General features: G+C 39.3%; 1 long non-coding RNA gene across 1 annotated transcript; it reads left to right on the forward strand.

Moving 5' to 3' along the window:
* Window positions 1-15,892: 15,892 nt before the first annotated feature.
* On the forward strand, window positions 15,893-18,317 carry LOC127537167 (uncharacterized). Its single transcript, XR_007946664.1, has 2 exons — window positions 15,893-16,979; window positions 17,232-18,317. It is a non-coding gene; the product is annotated as an uncharacterized LOC127537167 (long non-coding RNA).
* Window positions 18,318-19,642: the final 1,325 nt, after the last annotated feature.

Below are 19,642 nucleotides of genomic sequence, written 5' to 3' on the forward strand. Positions count from 1 at the left end.
GTACATTTGTTCTGTTAACACAGTTAGTCCATAAGGAAGACACACAAACCAAACACAGTGTTCTAGTAGACACTGTTGAGCGTTTTTATGCAAAATGCAACTCAAACAGGTGCTTCTTGGTTCAAGGACAGCAAAATATCAGTAAAACACTGCTTCATTATTAGCCATTTATTGTGCATATTATTTATCTTGGTTCTTCTGGTTTTGGATGTGATTTAAAGTTGGTTTAAGATTTATTTTACTCTGGATCTGGTCCTGGATGAGGACTGGTTTCACACTGTCTTGCTCAGGTCTTGGACTGTTTTTGGTCAGTCCTGACTCTAACTTTATACTACTGGTTTTAGATTGGTTTAGGACTGTTTGTAAAACTGGTTTGAACGGGTCTTTTTTTTTTTAACCCTAAGATCACCAAACCTACCACCAAGCATGGAGATGGCAGTATCATGCTCTGTGGAACTGGAGGTTTACACAAAGTAAATGGAATAATGAAGAAGGAGGATCACCTCCACATTCTTCAGGAAAACCTAAAACCATCAGCAGAAGGTTGATCTTGGACACAGTTGGATGTTTCAACCAGACAATGAGTCCAAACACACATCAGACGTGGTAAAGAAATGGTTCTTGTAACTCTTATTTTCAGTTGCTTTCCTTATATTTTTCTTTTCAGCGTCTGTATATTTACAGCTATCGTATGACAACACTGTACTCTGATCATAAGTAGCAATTTTTTCATCAGGTTGGAGTGACTTTTGAGTCTGTTTACATATTTAGTCTGAATACCAGCTGCTGTAAAAACCACAACAAGCCTCTGAAAGCTCGGAGCTTCGGCAGCTGCCAGCGAGACTCTCACAGAGAAGATGACTCTTAAGAGCTTTATCAAGTCTGTTGGTGAAAATTTAATGTTAACTTCTGCAGTGCGACAGTCGGTCTGAAGATTTACCCTTGAATGTAAAACAGACAAAGATATCTGACGCACAAGGACGGAGCAAAACAAAGGGATTGACGCTGAATGTTTGCTCGCAGGCTGAGGGACGCGGGGGAATAAAAATCCGTCTTGTAAAGCGTCATTCAGCGATTTGACTTTAGTAGAACTTTAAAAAGCACAAATGCAGCAGCAGAGAAACAAGCAACTGTGCATCAAACCGGCAGTTTAAGTTCCTGCTGGATAATAATCTGGGCTTTGTTCATGCCTCAGGCCGGTGCTGCTTCACTCTGATACATCTGCATGCGGAGAATAGTTTTTCAAGATGCCAAGGTCCTCACCCCACAACTCTACAAGAAAAAGAGTTTTTTATCATGCATCAGTGAGCAGCTTTGCATAACAAGAACCTGAAAACTGTCCCAGAAACAGAACTCAGTGCAGACTGGAGTTAAAGATGTGATTAGGTGAACACAATCACATCGTCTGCAAACAATCAAACTTGAGGTAACAGACTATCTGCAGCTTTGTGCATTGTTTTTGTCATTTTGTGTCTTGTTTTTGTACTTTTGTGTCTCATTTTTGACATTTTGTGTCTCATTTGCCTAATTTTATGTCTTGCTTTTGTTATTTTATGTCTTGTTCTGGTCATTTTGTGTCTCACTTTTGTCATATTGTGTCTAGCTTTTCTCATTTTATGTCTCATTTTTCTCATTTTGTGTCTTGTTTTTGTCCTTTTGTCTCATTTCTGTCATTTTGTGTGTCGTTTGTCATTTTGTATCTCACTTTGTGTCTCTTTTTTGTCATTTTGTTTCTTGTTTTTGTCATTTTGTGTCTCATTTTTGTCTTTTTATGTCTTGTTTTTGTTATTTTGTCTCATTTTTCTCATTTTGTGTCTCATTTTTTGTCGTTTTGTGTCTCGTTTTTCATATTTTATGTCTTTTTATGTTATTTTGTGACTTGTTTTTGTCCTTTTCTGTCACATTTCTGTCGTTTTGCATCTCATTACTTTGTGTCTCATTTTTCTCATTTTGTGTCTTGCTTTTGTCATATTGCGTCTAGTTTTTCTTATTTTATCTCTCATTTTTCTCATTTTGTGTCTCATTTTTCAGCTTGTTTTTGTCATTTACATCATGAAACAGTTTTCCTAAAGAATGGGCAAAGCAAAGCTCTGCCTTCTCCTCTATTTTTCTTCTTCTGGAATGACCCATGATTTATGTTATATTTATGTGAAATCAGACTGGACATTGTGTTTTTGTTCCTCTTTTCCCAGTGGTATTAATCTGCTAGGAGCTGGAGGAGCTTCCTGCTGGTCCACATGAGATAATAACTCAGAGAAGAAAACAACTAAAGGTCATTTCTGAACAAACTGGACTCAGACGGAGCTGCAGAGTCTCGGTGGTGGGATGGAGGTGGTCGGTCCGGGTCGAGGCTGGAGTCCACCGGAGATAAATAACTGCACAGCGAGGGAGATTAGAAGAGGCTTAACAAGAAAACGGCTCCTCAGGTGAAGCCTGAAGCCAGGCGGCGAGGTGGAGGCAGCTGATTGGCAGCCGCCAGCTCGACTCCAACACACCTGATTCCACTCCAGTGATCCGAGGAGCAGAGTTCACGACTGCGAGGCCTTCAACCATGCAGGAGCTGCAGGAGCTGCTGTGGAGGTGGAGAGGGGAATCTGCAGCTGATCGGCAGTGAAAACCTCCCTGTAACTGTAGGAAAATACTGTAGAAATACACACAATGTGTAGCCTGGGACGTTTCCCAGAATCAGTCCCAACGTGATGCAGTTATATGAACATTAATCCATCATTTAGAAGAATAAAAATGCAGATTTTAAGCTCATTAAAAACACAAAACCTCATTTTTACCCAGTTTTTATTCAGAATCAAAAATCTTTACTGTTGTGATTTCTACACACATCTGCACCCATATTTATATGAAAAATAAATAGAAAACAAGTTAAAGTAGATAGTAATGCATCCTTAATTTTAAAAAAAACATCACACTTAATGTCTACAACTATTGCACAGTAATTCCTAAAAATCTGAGAAATTAAAGATGATAATTGTCACAAGCTTATTTCTTATTTTCTGTCGTAATTATATTAAAATTTGACGTCATGGAGTCATTAAAATGTGATTAAAAGCCTCATAAAGATGATTGATGCCGCCTCCTAAGACCCAAGTTTTGGTTGTTGTTGCATTTTAGAGTTCCTCTAGTTATTAGATAAGGAATACCCGGTAACTATAGTAAGTAAAACGATATTTTCATTTATAAACTAATTTAGTGATTCAGTGATCGATCATTCTCCCTCCTGAAAGCAAGAAAAATGTTGATAAGGTGAGAAAAGATGCACATTACAGCAGCTGGATGCAGATGAAACACAGAAGAAGCGACTGTAAACATTCAATAAAACTAAAATAAAGATATAATAAAGATGTGATAAAGATAATGTACAAGGCAGGATTAATTTAAATCTAGAAATGTGTGAAAATAACATGAAAACCTTGAATTCTGTTCTATATTTGCAAAATTGCATGTTTTTTGTTAATTTAAATACAGTAAAAGATGTACATGTGGATGCTATTTACAGTTCTGGCCTGTTCATATAATGTTGGCATGAAATTAATATTTTCTTTCCTGGAGTTGTGCAGATTATTAGCTGTAATTAAATATTAAATCTGCAAAATAACAATACATTTTTTGTTGTCATGAAAATTAGAGCTAAAAAATAGCTTAAGAGACTGTCGTTTGGAGCAGCTCTCTAATTACTGAGAGTTGCTGAGAAACTTCAAAATAACTGAAAGATGAGGATCTGAAACCTTTTAGGTCGTTTATTAGGATCTGAACACCAATGTTGTGAAGGAACTATTGAAACCCACAGGTTTATTATTATACTTTCTTCGGCTGATGAAAGAAACACATTTTGAGGCCCTAAAAGTCCTCTGAACATGTGAAAATTTGCACACACATCAGGACCGGTGACAACATGGCTTAATAGCGCCCCCTAGAAAATTTCAAACATTTGTTACCACCAGTAATAAAAAAGGCAATAAGTCTAGGCCACACCTAAAAAATTACACGTTACCTAGACTTATGAAATTTGACATATATATGTAACTCATCAAGAAGCACAAAATTGTAATTGGCACCAATGCCCAAAACACAACAGGAAGTCGGCCATTTTGAATTATGTGTCATTTTTGGATCATTTTGAGTCATTTTTTGACACTTTCAAAAGCTATAAACTCAAACAGAGTAAACCTGACAGAGCTGAAATTTGACCAGGACATACCACCGAGCATGGGTGATTAAAAGTTATTAAAATGCTTCATAAAACTCTGGAGTGGAAATGGCAGCCTGTTGAATTTTGACTTTTCACCATGAAACAGGAAGTGCTTTCTCACTAGCCTGTACATGCTCCAGTCTGCCTGAAACTTTACATGTATCATCAGAGTCCGGCCTTCATCCCATCCATAGGCTGAAATACACTTTCAGTCACAGCACCACCTGGTGGACATGCTTGGATTCGCTGACCAGCAAGGATCAACGCTGCTCACAGCTTTAATTCGTTTTGCACTTTCCATGAACTCTGCTGACTAAAGAAGTGAAATAAATGTGTTTGAAGCCTTGGTTCCATTGGACTGGAGTTGTTTTTATGTCTTCAAATAACTGCAGAATGAAAATATGAAAACACCATTGAATTGAAAAGTTTAAGGCATTCTTATTCCCCATCAGTTGCTTGTTTTCTTTGAACTTGTCCATTTATTGTGCAGCTTCACACACGTTAAAACTGTTCAAAAACATCAACATCATAAGTTTCTTCTACGAAATCCCATCTAAAACAACAAATAAAAAACAATAAATGTGTTAAATTTTCTCTCTGCTGTCACACCGAGGAGCTGAAGTTGAATCCTTCATGTCTAATGTCGTGTTGTGATGTTAAAATGACAACAACAACGGGAAAACCTGTTTTCGTTTTAATTATAGCAGCACATTTTGTTAAACAGCAAGATTCATGTGCAGCTGTTTGTCTTAGAATCCTGACTGCAGATGTGGACAGATGTTTAAATGATAAGAATATTACGTTATAAATAAAGTGAAATGTCGTCCACATCACTTCCACTGAGTCTCTCTTTGTCCTAATAAGAGAATCCAGTCGCTGTTAAAACAGCTGCTTCCTGCAGCAGAAACATCTGTCGTCTGCTGAGCTGCAATCAGAGCTTCATTCTGTTCAACAGTTTAACGAGTTCATGAAAGTCTCACATGTCAACAGGATGTGGATTTACAGTTCGTTCTACAGAAATGATCTCTGATTTAAATCCTATTTTAAAGCTGCCAACATCTGTACAGCTGTTTACAACCAACTCCTACACCAGCAGAACAAACAGACGTCATCAGAAACCATCGAGAACCTTAAATTTTGGTTCTTTCATAGATTTAATAAAGGATTTCTGGAAATATTACAAAATCTGTTGGGTGATAAATCTTCATACAGAAACTTATGACCTCTTAACTCCTCCTGAGTGATTCCAGTCGACTACAGCTGATGACTCCTCTGAGTCAACACTAAAATATACAAACAGAAATGTTCATATTTGGTTAAATTTCTCCATTTCCTCTTCAGTTGGGTTCTTCTGGTTTCAATCTTCTGGTTTCTCTTTGACTCCTCTGGACAGAATTGGTTCAGTTCAACTAAACTTGTCGTCTTTCTGACTCAGACTTGTTTCTTCATCAGTCCACAGGTTCTTGATGGTTTAAGTCAGGACTTTGGGGAGACCAGTCTAGAACCTTCATTCTGTCCTGATGGAACCATTTCTTTACCACGTCTGATGTGTGCTTGGACTCATTGTCTGGTTGAAACATCCAACTGTGTCCAAGATCAACCTTCTGCTGATGGTTTTAGGTTTTCCTGAAGAATGTGGAGGTGATCCTCCTTCTTCATTATTCCATTTACTTTGTGGAAAGCTCCAGTTCCACAGAGCATGATACTGCCACCTCCATGCTGGATGGTAGGTTTGGTGTTCTTGGGGTTAAAAAAAAAATCCACCCAAGTCAGTCTGAAATCGTCCTAAACAAGACCAAAATCAAACCCGAACCAGTCCAAAAAATGTTCAAAATCAATCAGAATACAGTCTGAAGCCAGTGCTAAACTTCTTACAAACAGATGATTCTGAATCTGAAGCTGCTTTCAAATGGCTCCAAGTGACTTTCTGACTTGTTCTAGTCGATGATTTTCTTCTTCAGATCTTTGCTGAAGTCTATTGAGTGTTTCTAATGGTTCTGTTTAAACTGGATCAGAGTCAGCAGCTGTAGTCGACTGGAATCACTCAGGAGAAGTTAAGAGGTCATAGAACTAAGACCATTAGATTAACACAACTTTATACATCAACAAAACTGACAATTTTAGGTTCCTGTGTGTATATTTATGACCCAAATACATGATTGTTTGTTGTGTTTCAGAGATCACATCATAAATTCAGAGTTCTTGGAGTCATTAGAAACTAAAGTCTGATTTCCTGTAGAGGCGGTGGCAGAACTTCAGAGTGTTTGGTTGTTTATTTGAATTACTTCATCTGTATTTACCTGCTCTTTTACCATATTAATTGTTTATTGTGTGGCTCAGCCAGCTGTTTTCCTTTCTGTTTGGTGTCCCTGTGTTGTTGTTGTTGTTGTTTTCTGGGTCCTTTATTAGATTAGTTCCTCCAGACGGTCCCGCTGGGGCAGCTGCCTCTTTTCTTTTGTGTTTCTGAAAACTCCCTCAGTGGTTTCTAATCTGAACAGAACGAAGCGAACCCCTGCAGACTGACTGCTCTCTGGGAGTTTTACCGGTTTTCATCTCCAGCTTAGGCTTATTCTAATTGTTTCTTAAAGGATAACTTATCTTCTGTGTTCATTCAATAAAAGTTTAATTGTTTTTTTTAATTCATTACTTCAATAGTGCAATTTGTTGGTGACTTATTGTAACAAAATACAACTTTTCTTGTCCTGAAGCCACATTATAAACTCCCCTCGTAGCTTTTGGGTAAATTAAAGATAAACTGTATATTTATGGAGTTTCACTTTCAGTTTTTGACAGCGTTACCTCACCTGGTTCCATGTTAACGTCACTACAATAAATAAGCTTAAAACTGTGAAAATAACAACAATTATTTGTAATACATATAAAAAAATAACAAATCCAGATGAATCACCACCTTATTGGTCATAACTAACACCATGTTGGAGCAGAAGGTTCTCATAAGGTTACCTGGTACCAGAACAGCTTAGGCCAAAGGTTGATGATCGACTTCATAGTCGTATCATCAACCTGCAGCTGAATGTTTTGGGCATAAGAGAGGAGCAGAGCTGTCAGCTGATCTTCACCTGGTGGTGAGTTGATCTGATGGAAGACTGCTGGACAGACCTGGTAAACCTAAACATGTGGTGAGGGTGAACTGGGATCATCTGGTGGAGGACCCTGACTGTGGGGTTTTCAATCTCACCTCCAGAAGAGCTTCTCCTGCATCCTGAGGTTGTTAACATGGAGTCTGAGTGGTCCATGTTCAAAGCCTCCATTGCAGAAGCAGCTGTTAGGAGCTGTGGTCTGACGGTCACTGGTTCCTGTCATGGTGTCAACCTAAAAACCATCACGCTGGAGAATAATCAATAATAAGAATAGATTATTGCAATTTGAAACTGAGTTCCTGGTTTTAGATATGTTAAAAATGACTTTTTTCCCACAATGCAATTTTATAAATCTAGCCAACTACCAATGGCACTTTTCTGCAGCATTAAGTCTGAATTTTTTGTATTATTTCCCGATTCAACCCTATTTTTTATACTTTTTGCATGTGGAAATATCTTTCAATTGACATTAAGCCAAGTAATGAAAATAAGGCCAGTATCTGCACTTCAATCTTTAAAATCAGTCACAAAATGAAAAATGCATTATGCAATAACAATATTTTTGACTTTTTATATATATGACTGCATTTTAAATAGAAATGATTGAATTAAACCTACCTTTTAATGGCATTTCTATTTGATTTTATAATTTTTACACATAAGAATTAACATTAAAAATAAAAAATACACATTATGTGAAATAGGGCTGGTAAATAGACTTTAATCATTAATGTATGTATTTTTGGTAGTTTCGTTGCCTCAGCTGCCTGAATACAGTTTATTTTGTATGTTTTTCCTGTCATTATGTTGAAGTACACTTGAAGGACTCTCAGAGATGAACCCAGCAGTAATTCCTGAACTTTCTGGAGGAGCATCGCTGCCCTCCAGCCTGGACTTGGACAGGAGACTGACCCAGATCTTCTGGTTAAAAGCCACTGCTTCATGACCACGAGGAGCGACGGAGCCGAGCGAGCGGCCAGATTTATACATGTGGGACCACAGATACACATATTAGCAGATTTGTATTCAGCAGCTCCTCCAACGCAGCGTTCGCTGGTTTGTCACGGCCGTTTAGAGACTCCTCTCTGGGGAAGAAGACCTCCATCCGTCCGTCTGTCTGGTCCAGACTGAAGTATTTCAACATCTCAGATAATGTTTGGTTCAACTGCAACCATTCCTGTTCCCCAGATGATGCATCCTGCAGTGTAAAGACTGAGATTAGATTGAATTTAGTCGTTGATTCTGAAGATTTCTGCAGCATAAAGTCCAGAAAAAAGCTTCACTTTCCTTCTATTGTCATCATCAGATAAACGTTTCTATTTGTGTGATACTTTTCTGTCAGTATTTCTATTCATGAAAGAATCTGTGTAATACAATTATAGATGGAATGTTGTTTCCACCCAGATGTTTGCACAATATCTTATTTGATGTTCAAACAAAATACATTTCTCCACTGGTTGATTAATAAAGGCTTGCTGTAGTATTCTGAAATTAATCCAAATTTACTCTGAATCAGCACAAAATGACACAAATCTTAACGTTCCCTCAGTTAGTTCAAAATGACTAATATGTGGCAAACATTTCTAAAAATGAGTCCCACATGACTCTAATCTTGTCAGAAAATTACACAAATTAATCCAAAGTGACTCAACTTTCCCATGACATAAATCTTGCCAAAAAATGCACAAATTTGTCAAAATGCTCGAGAATTAGTCCAAATGACTCAACCTTGACAAAATTTTCACAAAATTAGTCCAACATGTCTCAGACTTTCCCAAAATTACTCAAAATTAGCCCATAATAAATCAAAATTTCACCAAATTTACTCTAAATTAGTACAAAACGCCGATTTCCTTCGTTAAACTGTAGTTCTGTTCAGCAGCTATGATTAGTTTTGGTCTCTGAGTGGATCTACGATGGAACAGAAACCTCAGATTAGAGTGGAAACCTCCTCTTCACAACCTTTTAGTTTTCTTCTTGTAAAGACACATTACATTTTAGAAACTAAAGCCCAGATTTCACCCTGAGACTCAGAGGTCTGCTGAGGATCCGTTAAATAAGTTAAGACGACTGTTTGGAGGGAAGCTTGAACTTCCTGTTGTGGATCTCAGGATGTCTTCATGGCCTGTTTTCTTAAAAGTCCTTCAGAGATGTTTTATCTCCATTGTGACGCCGTCGGTTCGACTCCAAGGAAACCTTTAATCAACAATCAGAGCCTTAACTGGACCTGTAAGTGTTCCTGTCTCTGTGCTGATCTGGAATCAGTCCAGGCCTTCCTTGCCTCCTAACAGAGCAGATGTCTGACGTCACCACAGACTGAATGAATCCACAGTTCAGAGAGCCGAGGGTGTGAATATTTAAAAAGCTGCTCTCTTACGTCGTTTTACTGTCAGAACTCTTCAGGCTTCAGACCAAGTGCAGCGGATTCCGATCACTCGGCATTAACCGGCAGAAACGTGGACGTCGTCTCTGATTCCACTCTTTGTTCTGACAGAGGGAGAGAGAGGGAGCTGTCGGAGTTGGTCTCTAAAGTTCGATCCTCTTCATCTCCAGGAGGATTTACTGCAGGTCACCCTGAGGCCGAATGGAAACACAAAGATAGATGGAAAAGAGTCGAACTCAAACAGAAAAGTCAATCTGATGCAACATGTCGGTCAATCAGAGAATCAGTGGTTGACATTAGCATTGTTAGCATTAGCATAGAACCCTGAAAGTCACTGTTTGTTTGAAGAAAACAAATTATTAAGATTCACCTCTGATTGGATCTATGTTAACTAGTTATTGACCTAGTTTTAGATACATTTAAGTAGTATTAGATAGCAGTTAAATAAAACTGCCGCTCTGCTCCTCTCTTATGTCCGAGACACACGGCTGCAGGTCTGATGATATGACTATGAAGTCCATCATCAACCTTTGACCTAAGGTGTTCTGGTACCAGGAACACTTATGAGAACCTTATGTTCCAACATGGTGTTTGTTATGTCCAGTCTATGACTAGAACAGAAGTCCTATAACTAAACACCACTCAGGTTTAGATCAGGTCGTTCCTCTCAATCACCTCCTCCAGGTTTCTCCATTATTCCAAGGTGAGCGTTGAAATTATCCGTCAGAACTATGGAGTCTCCAGGCGATACCCCTTCCAGGAACCACCCAGAGATTCCAAGAAGGCCGAATACTCTGAGCTGCTGTTTGATGTTCATAAAAACAGACAACAGTCAGAGTTTAACCCTCAGCGACATGAAGTCACAGAGAGGCGACCTTCTGGAACTCCAACAAAGTGACCCTCAGCCAGAACCTCTCACCCTGGGCAACTCTGGAAAGAAGAGAGTCCAAATCCTCTCCAGGATTCTGGTTCCAGAACCCTTGCTGTGTGTGGAGGTGAGCCCAATGTCATGGGGTCCTGGATTTACATTGGACTTATGTTCCTATGGATCGATACGGAACTCCGGCAAAAATGTAAACAAAGTCGTTCCATGCATCAGGATATCAATCAGTTCTTCAGAAAAGTCATGAACACCAACGACTTTCGTGCATGTATGAATCATTTTACAAGAAGTTAACAGAATATTGTAACACACTGATATTGTTGATCTTGTTTATTGTTCAGTTCCAGATTTACCTGATGTCAGTGAACGTGCCATGTTTAGTTAGCTCACCTCTGATTGGCTGAGATTCAGCAGTCGAGAGAGCTGGGAACGGCGGCTAATTCTGGAGCTAAGTTTTGGGGTTTTTCTAGTTATTCTGGAGCTAAGTCATGGGGTTTTTCTACTTATTCTGGAGCTAAGTTATGGGGTTTTTCTACTTATTCTGGAGCTAAGTTATGGGGTTTTTCTACTTATTCTGGAGCTAAGTTATGGGGTTTTTCTACTTATTCTGGCGTTAGCTACGGTCCACAGTATCCTGTGTGAAAGTTCAATAAACCAGCAGAGAACCAGATAAAGTCTCACTCATTCATCACAGAGGGTCGCTACAATATGTTGACCTGTTTTTACATCTTGACCCATGTTGGTCGATGTTTCTTCCTGTTCCCAGCGTTTTGTTCTGTCTAATTTCACTTCCTTGGAGACGGCTTTCCTTTTCTTCCAAACATCAGAACAGTCTGATTTACGCTTATGAGCTATAATGGAGGCAAAAAGTTAGTGAATGTAGCACAATCCAAGGTGGAGTACAACCAGAGAATGGAAACAAAGTTGTCTGATAGCACCACATGACGACGTATTCATCCGCTCCACTCATTAACTAGTTCCATGTAACCAGTTCTGACGTAACGATGAAATGCCGTAGGTCGAAGATGTCGTAAACCGAGGACCTCCTTTATATCCAACTGGTATCGCTCCACCTTTTACCATTTTAAAGCTCCGTTGATGCTTCTGTGTTGAGTTTTGTTAAAACTGTACTTTTTGCAGAAGTCCATTTAAATTCTATTCTTATATAAAAGTCCTAAACTCAAAGTCTTGCTCCTAAAATATTCTTTTTTTTAATTTTAATTGATCTCTTCATGTTGTTTTATTAATTCCATCATTTGTGAGGCTGTTTGTAGCTCCGATAAGAAAGAATTCCAGATGTTCAGCGAATAAAAGGCGACTTTAACCAAAGTTTAGCAAAGTTAGAGTTTATTTCGTGTGAGTCGACAGATTTACAGGAGCTAAACCCAGACAGGAAGCGTCCAGATGTGTCCCGCCAGCTTCATTATTCATCGTCCTTCTTGTTGGGATCGTCTCAGAAATCCACTTTGCAGCTTAACAAGGCTTTAGAGCAATGCTTCATTCCTCCCAGAGAGACTCTTTGTTTTGCTCCTCAGACGGAAACCAAACCGCTGACGGAGAAGAAGGAGGTCGGGAATGAAAGAGGAGACGATCAGAAAGGATTGAAATCTGCAAAACAACACTTCCTGGTTGAAGATTCTCCACCAAGGAAGCTGAGATGAGCACCTGCTGCTACTTTTATATTCTAGACACCACGTGTCTGTTTTTACATGCGTTTTTTACACGTGTGTTGAATATTACAGATAGAAACATTTTAATACAGATTTTATAATATATAATAAGAAATTAAAGCAATTTCAGGTGTGAACATAACAGATTAATTTATAGTTTTATATTATAATCATTCTAAAGATAAGACAAGAGGAAAATTGTTCTGCCAGATGTTGTTCAGAAAACTACATTATGACCTGAAAAATACAGTGAATGATAGAAAATGAGTTAAAAAAAGAGAATAAAAACAGTAACCCTAACAAAGATCCTGAGGTCGTAAAATATCAACTATGATGGTAAAATATTACCCAGGGTAGTGAAATATTGGAGATTAAATTGAGATATTGGAATGACAATTGTTACGGTCTGAAGCCAACAGAACCACATCATCTGCAAAAAGCAGAGATGCGATCCTGAGGCCCTTAAACCAGACACCCTCCTCACCCCGGCTGATCCTTGAAATTCATGAAGACCACGAACAGGATCGGAGACAAGGAGCAGCCCTGGAGGAGTCCAACACCCACTGGAAACCAGTCTGACTTTGTGCAGAGTCTGTGGACACTGCTCTCACTTTGGTTGTACAGGGACTGAATGGTTCATATCAGTGAGTCCGGTACCCTATACTCCCTCAGTGCCCCTACAGTGCCCCTCAGGGGACACGGTCGTAGGCCTTCTCCAGATCCACAAAATACATGAGGACTGGCAGGTTAAATCTCCCATGACCCCTTCAGCCCCTCTGCAAGGGTAAAGATCTGATCCACTATTCCACGACCAGGACGGAATCCCCATTGATCTTCCTGGATCCAAAGTTTGACAGTCAGTCAGAGCCTCCCTTCCAGCACCTGGGGAGGCTGAGAAGTGTGATATCCCGGTAGTTGGAACACTCTCTGGTCCCTCTTTTTGAAAATGGGAACCACCACCCCGGTCTGCCACTCCACAGGTACCGTACCCGATTGTTGAGACGTCTGCTAAGACAGTCCAACAACATCCAGAACCTTCAGCATCTCAGGGCGAATCTCGCCACAGCTGGAACCTTGCCACCAAGGAGCTTCTTAACTACCTCGATGACTTCTGCCACGGATATGGATCAAGATTCCCCGAGTCTTCAGTTTTGCCTCCTCTGCAGAGGACGTATTTACTGGGTTCAGAAGATCCTCTTTCCATCGCCTGACAATATCCCCAGTATGGGTCAACAGTTCTGCCCCAAAGCCCTGCCTCCCCTTCCTGAGGCATCGAACGGTTTGCCAGAACTTCCTTGAGGCCAACCGAAAGTCCTTCTTCATGTCTTCGTCCAAACTCCTCCTACACCCGATGCAGCTGCCGCCCTTTTGGCTGACCGGTACCTGTCAGCTGCTTCAGGAGACCCCCAAGCAAACCAAGTCCAAAAAGCCTCCTTCTTCAGCCTCACCGCTGGTGTCTATCAGTGTGTTTTAGGGCACCAGTGACCTTCAGGCCACAGCTCTCAACAGCTGCTTCTACAATGGAGGCTTTGAACATGGACCACTCAGACTCCATGTTAACAACCTCCCCTGGGCTACAGGAGAAACTGTTCTGGAGGTGGGAGTTTTAAGTATCATTTTTCATTTGTGTCTTGTTTTTGTTTATGTTGTCATTGTTTTTTGGTCTGTCTGTGATGTTTTGTATCTTCAGCCATTTTACTCCAGCCTGCTCTTAACACTCATTCTTGTTTTTGGCTTCAGATTTTCCAGGTTTTAAAAAATATTTTGTGAAATAAAATATCATTCTGATACCATTTTTACGGTGGTTTATTACAGTTTATTGTTGCTGTCTCTGTGTCTGTGCAGCTCTGCAGCTCTTTGTGGCTGAGTAAAGACAAAGAGAGAAAGCGTGGCTGGACACTGTGACCTGTGAAGGTCAGCTTTTACTCTTCCGCTCATATTTCTTCATTTGGAGGCTTCATGGAGGATCAGCTGGTCAGATGGACCGGGGGAAGATGAATGTTCGGCCCTCAGATTTAGAACATTTATCCAGCGAACTTGCAGTCCTTGACTCGGTTCCAGCCTGAGTCATTCTTGCCGGCTGAGTGGCGTATTTACGGAGCTAATTAGACGTGTTTGCCATCACTCATCGGGGCAATCTCTTTGTTGAGAGCTAATTTCGTCCTGCGCTGAATCTGTGGGTTTTTTTAGTGGGAGAAAACGGGCTGAGAAATTCCTCCGAAGCGAGCTGTGAAATTGATCTGGCAGCCGGTGAGAGGCATGTGAAGAGGCCACTGATTGGAGGAGACATCCCGTCCTTCCAACCTCTGGACCGCCGCCTCGCTAACAAACAGCCTTTTATGATTTTAGCAACTTTAACTTTGTACACAACTCAGAGCGGCTGATTATGATTCAGTGTCCGAGGAAGAGGATCGATCAGGAGCGCCAGATTATTGATGGAAGTTATGAATTATCAGCTGTGGAGGAAAGTAATGCTGGGGGATTGAAGAGCTGCAGCAGAAATGACCAATGACTGCAGGAATAAAGCAGACGTCGGTGTGATTTATAAGGCCCCAGGAGAAAGGCCAAGGCTTATGCAATCAGACCGGACTAGCCGAGCCCAGCCTCCTCCACAACACTCGGCTACTCGTGAGTCGTCGGGTCACGGAGGAATTGGCTCCACTTTAACTGTGATGGATAATTTTCCAGCTGCAGCTCCGACGCTGTCTGCTGCAGATTACATTTCTACACTCTGATGCTCTTTACTTTGCAGTGAGACGGGAACACGTTCGCTTTCCTTATTGCCTTAAACTGCTTGTTCTGCCAGTCAGACTAGTCGACCGTAGGTGGACGACGAGCAAACGGAGCTTTTCACAATTAAAGTCCACAAGGAAACCCCTCAACTTTGCAGAAGCATTCATTAAAATATTTCAGTGTTTAGATTAAGGAGTTCTCTGAGCAAAAAAAAAAACGGCAATAAGAGAAAAAGAGACTACAATGTTTGAGAAAAAAGGCAAAACTTTGGCTGCAAGGATGCTTGGAAATGTACATAAAAAACAACGGAACATTTGGAAATAGTGAAAGAAAATGCAAATTTACATTATTTTGATTCCAAATTATGACAAATTTCTGGAATATTCTAACATTTTTCATTGATTTCAATGCAGTAAAAATAGTCAAATGTTGTAAAAATGCAGATTTTCCCCCCAAATTGACTCAAAAATGAACCAAAACAACTCAAACAAATTCCAAAATTACCTGCAACATGTCCAAAATTTCTCAAAATTTGTATGAAATGACAATATTTAAGGAAAAAAACCCAAATTTCTGGCTGTAAGGTTGCACGGAAATGTACGTGAAATTTTTTTTGAAAATTAAGATTACAAAACTATGGAAAAAAAAGCAAATTTACACAATTTTGCTTCCAATTTCTGACAAGTTTCTGGAATATTACAGCATTTTCCAATGATTTCAATGCATTAAAAATAGTGAAATTTTGGAAAAAGCAGATTTTTCCCCCCAAATTGACTCAAAAATGAACCAAAAAAAAAATGTAAGAAATGACCTGCAACATGTCCAAAATGTCTCAAAATTGGAATTACAATATTTAAAAAAGAAAGAGTGAATATCTGGCTGTAAGGGTGAAATGTATGTTAAAAAAACTGAAGTTTACAAAACTGTGTGGAATAAAGCAAATATACATAATTTTTCTTCCAAATAATGACAAATTTCTGGAACATTACAAGATTTTCCACCGATTTCAATGCAGTAAAAAAAGTCAAATGTTGTAAAAATGCAGATTTTCTTTCCCATTAGCATTAGCCTTAGCTAGCAGCTAAGTTAGCATGCAATCATAGATGAACCTGAAACAGTTTGGAAAACAATAACTAATAATGATTTATGATTAGTGGGTGGTAAAAAAGAAACCAAACAGGGGATGAACTGCTAATCGATCGATCAGTAAACAGTAGAGCTTCCTAAAGACGCTCTGATTTGTGATTTCTGTAAAAATGTTGCCAACATTTTACAGGAGAACTTGTTGGTGCATGAAGACTTTCTTGTGCACAAACAGCAGCAGAGCTCCACTGACGTTCTTCTCCTGTTATTATGCATTCACACATAACAACCTGCATGCAACCGCAAACGAATGCACGCTAAGCCCGCTAATAAATAATCCCACGCGGCCGCTGAGAGTCCAGCCACCCACTCGGCATTATGCAGAGTTTCCATCTCCGGCGGCTCGCTGCCTCCTCTCTGGAGTCCTCTTTCTGGAGCATTGTAAATTGGTTTCACAAACCTTTGATTAGACAATCCCCCCCACTTCCATTATGTTTGCCGTCTATGAGTGATTGCCGCACGCTGAGATAAAAGGCTAGCGGAGGAGCCGAGGCGATGAGGCGGACGGGACTCGATAATGAAATGAAATGAGGCGTGAACGTTGTCTGTTGCCGTTATCACTTAAGAAAGTGGAGAAACGGCGAAGAAGACCTGAGAGATGTGAATTCTGCGCCACCCTAAAGGTCTTCGCTTCGTCTGCATGCTGCAGGCGTCACAGAGAATTAAGATTCAGGGTCTCTGAGGAGGAAAACCCGGCTGGGAAAGCTCTCTGGCTGTGGGAAGACGACAGAGCAGTTAGCAGGGTCCGCCTTTAAACAGCACAAGTCGTGTCGCAGGTCAGAGATCGTCGCATTTCAGGGTCGCATTCAGCAGCAGCCTCCTCCTGAAGGAGTGGGAGGCAGAAACTAAACGAGGTTTGACGGTAAACACCTTCCAGCTGTGCAACATTCCTATTTATTCCGTTCCAACATTTACTCGTCGGCTCATTTATGATTTATTAACGGCTCGTCCGCTGCATTATTGATGAGCTGCATGTTTCCTGTCCTGCGAGGTGTTCGGGAGGTGGAGGTGTTCTGGGACCCGTTGCATCATTACCCAGCTGGATGATGTCATCATTTACTTCCTATTTGGAGACAACAGCAGCTAAATGTTGTTTGTTTTGTTTGTTTTTTAGGCAACTGAACTGGATTCATGTTTGGTAGGAGAGTCATCACCCCGTAACAAGTGTGAGCTACTGGATGCCTGGAACTTTTGTATGATACAGGTTTTAATGTTTCCTGAGAACAGAATTAACGACGTTCAAACCTCATAAAAATACAGAAGGCGAACATCTGGCTGCTGGTTGTTTACTGGACGTTTCTGCAGCTGCTTCTGTTCTCTGTCGAGTTCCTGCTGAACATTTGGGACTTTTGGTGGTTTTCTAAAGCGCACAAACTCTGTAAGGTTTTTTAAAAAATGTAACAGGAAGTGTGTAAATGGTGTTGCATATTAGGTTTGAAATGATAAAATAACAAATGTACAAGTCACTTTGCACTAATTTTATATTATTTTAGATACATTTTGAATCATTTCAAACTAATCTGGAATCATTTTGGACACATTTTGTCTTATTTTAAACACCTATCAAGTCATTTTAGACTCAAAGCTTTTTGGACAGGTTTTAGTCTTTTGGGGCTCATTTGTATAATGATTAATTTAGTTACTTGATTTAAATATTTGATCATTGTCATTTTAGATTAAGCTTCAGCTATTTTGCACAAATTTTGTGTTATTTTACACATTTCAGGCCATTTTAGACTAAATTTTACTCATTTTGAACTAATTTTGAGTCATTTTAACCATAATTGTGTCATTTTGGGAAGGTTCTAGTCATTTCAAATCATTATGAGTAATGTTTGACAAGATTTCAGAAATTTTTGAAAACATTGGAACTATTTTGTACAAATTTTGTATTGTAGACACATTTTTAAAGAAATTCTCAACGCCTTTCAGTCATTCTAGACACGTTTGTATCAGTAATTGACTGGAATTGTGTCATTTTGTACAACTTCTGTACTATTTTAGACACATAGACAACCTTTAAATCATTTGGACTAGCTTTAGTGTTTTTGGACTCACTTGTGTGATACTAGACAGGATCTGTGTCATTCTAGACTAACTGAAGTCATTTTTACTCTTTTTTTTTGACACATTTTAAAGCATTTTGGACCAGTTTTAGTGATATTCAACTATTTTGTGTAATAAAAAGATTTGCACCGTTTTTGAGTGTTTTTGAGTCTTTTTTTAATAGTTTTCTAAAATGCTTAAACTTTGTACTGTGAACAAAAACAGGAGGCCTTCAAACGGAGAAAGAAAGATGAGTCCAAGTTTAGCTTTTTAGCAGCAACATTTCCTAGAAACTCGTCTGAATAATTGCTTTTCTGCAGCTTTCTGCAGCCCTGATGGTTTCTGTCAGGGTTCACTGTTTGGGCCTTAAGGTGGATTCTGGGACCGTTCCACCTTAAACTCTCCTTTACAGCACTGGTGACTTTTCTGAATGTCAAGGACGAATCTGTGCAGAAAAGGGACCAGGACTAGAAACAAAGAGCTGCTGAGGCCTTTAAATAATAAGTGAAATAAAGCCGCTGATATTTAGGAAGAAAACGACATGAGAGTCTGCAAGGTCAGAAAAACAAACAGCATTAAGCCTCCAGATGAAGCAGAAACAGAGAAAATAAACGTCAGGAAGGTTCCTTTAGCTCACAGAGAAACGTCAGAACAAAGACAGCAAAATGATTTAACCATCAAAACTCCAGTAATTAGTTCCTTCACTCACATCTGGAATGGTTTGTATCATTTTACACTCATTTTGAACACATTTTTCAGCATTTTAGACTCGTTTCATTCAAAGTTGTGTAATTTCTGACAAGATTTGTGTCATTTGGGGAAAGTTTTAGTCATTTTTACCTCATTTTGACAAATTTTTTGACATGATTTCAGTTATTTTGGACACTTCTACATGTTTTTAACCGGGTTGGACAGATTTTAGTAATTCTGGACAAATCTGTGTGTTGTTTTGTTTTTGCACATGTAACATTGTTTCACATTTTAAGCCATCTTACACACATTTAAAAGAATTTTGGACTGATTTGTGTCATTTCTGACAGGATTTGTGTCATTTTGGGAGGTTTTAGGCAGTAACTGTTTACAGGATTCAAGACATTTTCAGTCACTTTTTATGAATGTTACATAATTTTAGAGATATTTCAGTCATTTTATGCACATCTTGAAGCACGTTGGACAAATTTCCTAGAATTTTAGTAGTTTTGGACTAATTTCAAGTCTTTATTGTTTTGAATGAGTCATTTTAGACATATTTTTAAGCATTTTAGACTTTTATTCTGTGTAATATTTAAATAGATTTAAGCTTTAGCCATTTTTAACAAAGTTTGAATAATTTCTGACACGATTTGTGTCATTTTGGAAAAGTTTTAACGATTTTAGGTTCATTCTGAGTAATTTTTAACTAAATTTGAGCCGTTTTGCACTAATCCTGAGTCATCCATTACGAATGTTGTAATACTTTAGACACATTTTCAAGCATTT

The sequence above is a fragment of the Acanthochromis polyacanthus genome, chromosome 14, assembly GCF_021347895.1.
Source record: "Acanthochromis polyacanthus isolate Apoly-LR-REF ecotype Palm Island chromosome 14, KAUST_Apoly_ChrSc, whole genome shotgun sequence".
NCBI classification, from domain to species: Eukaryota; Metazoa; Chordata; class Actinopteri; family Pomacentridae; genus Acanthochromis; species Acanthochromis polyacanthus.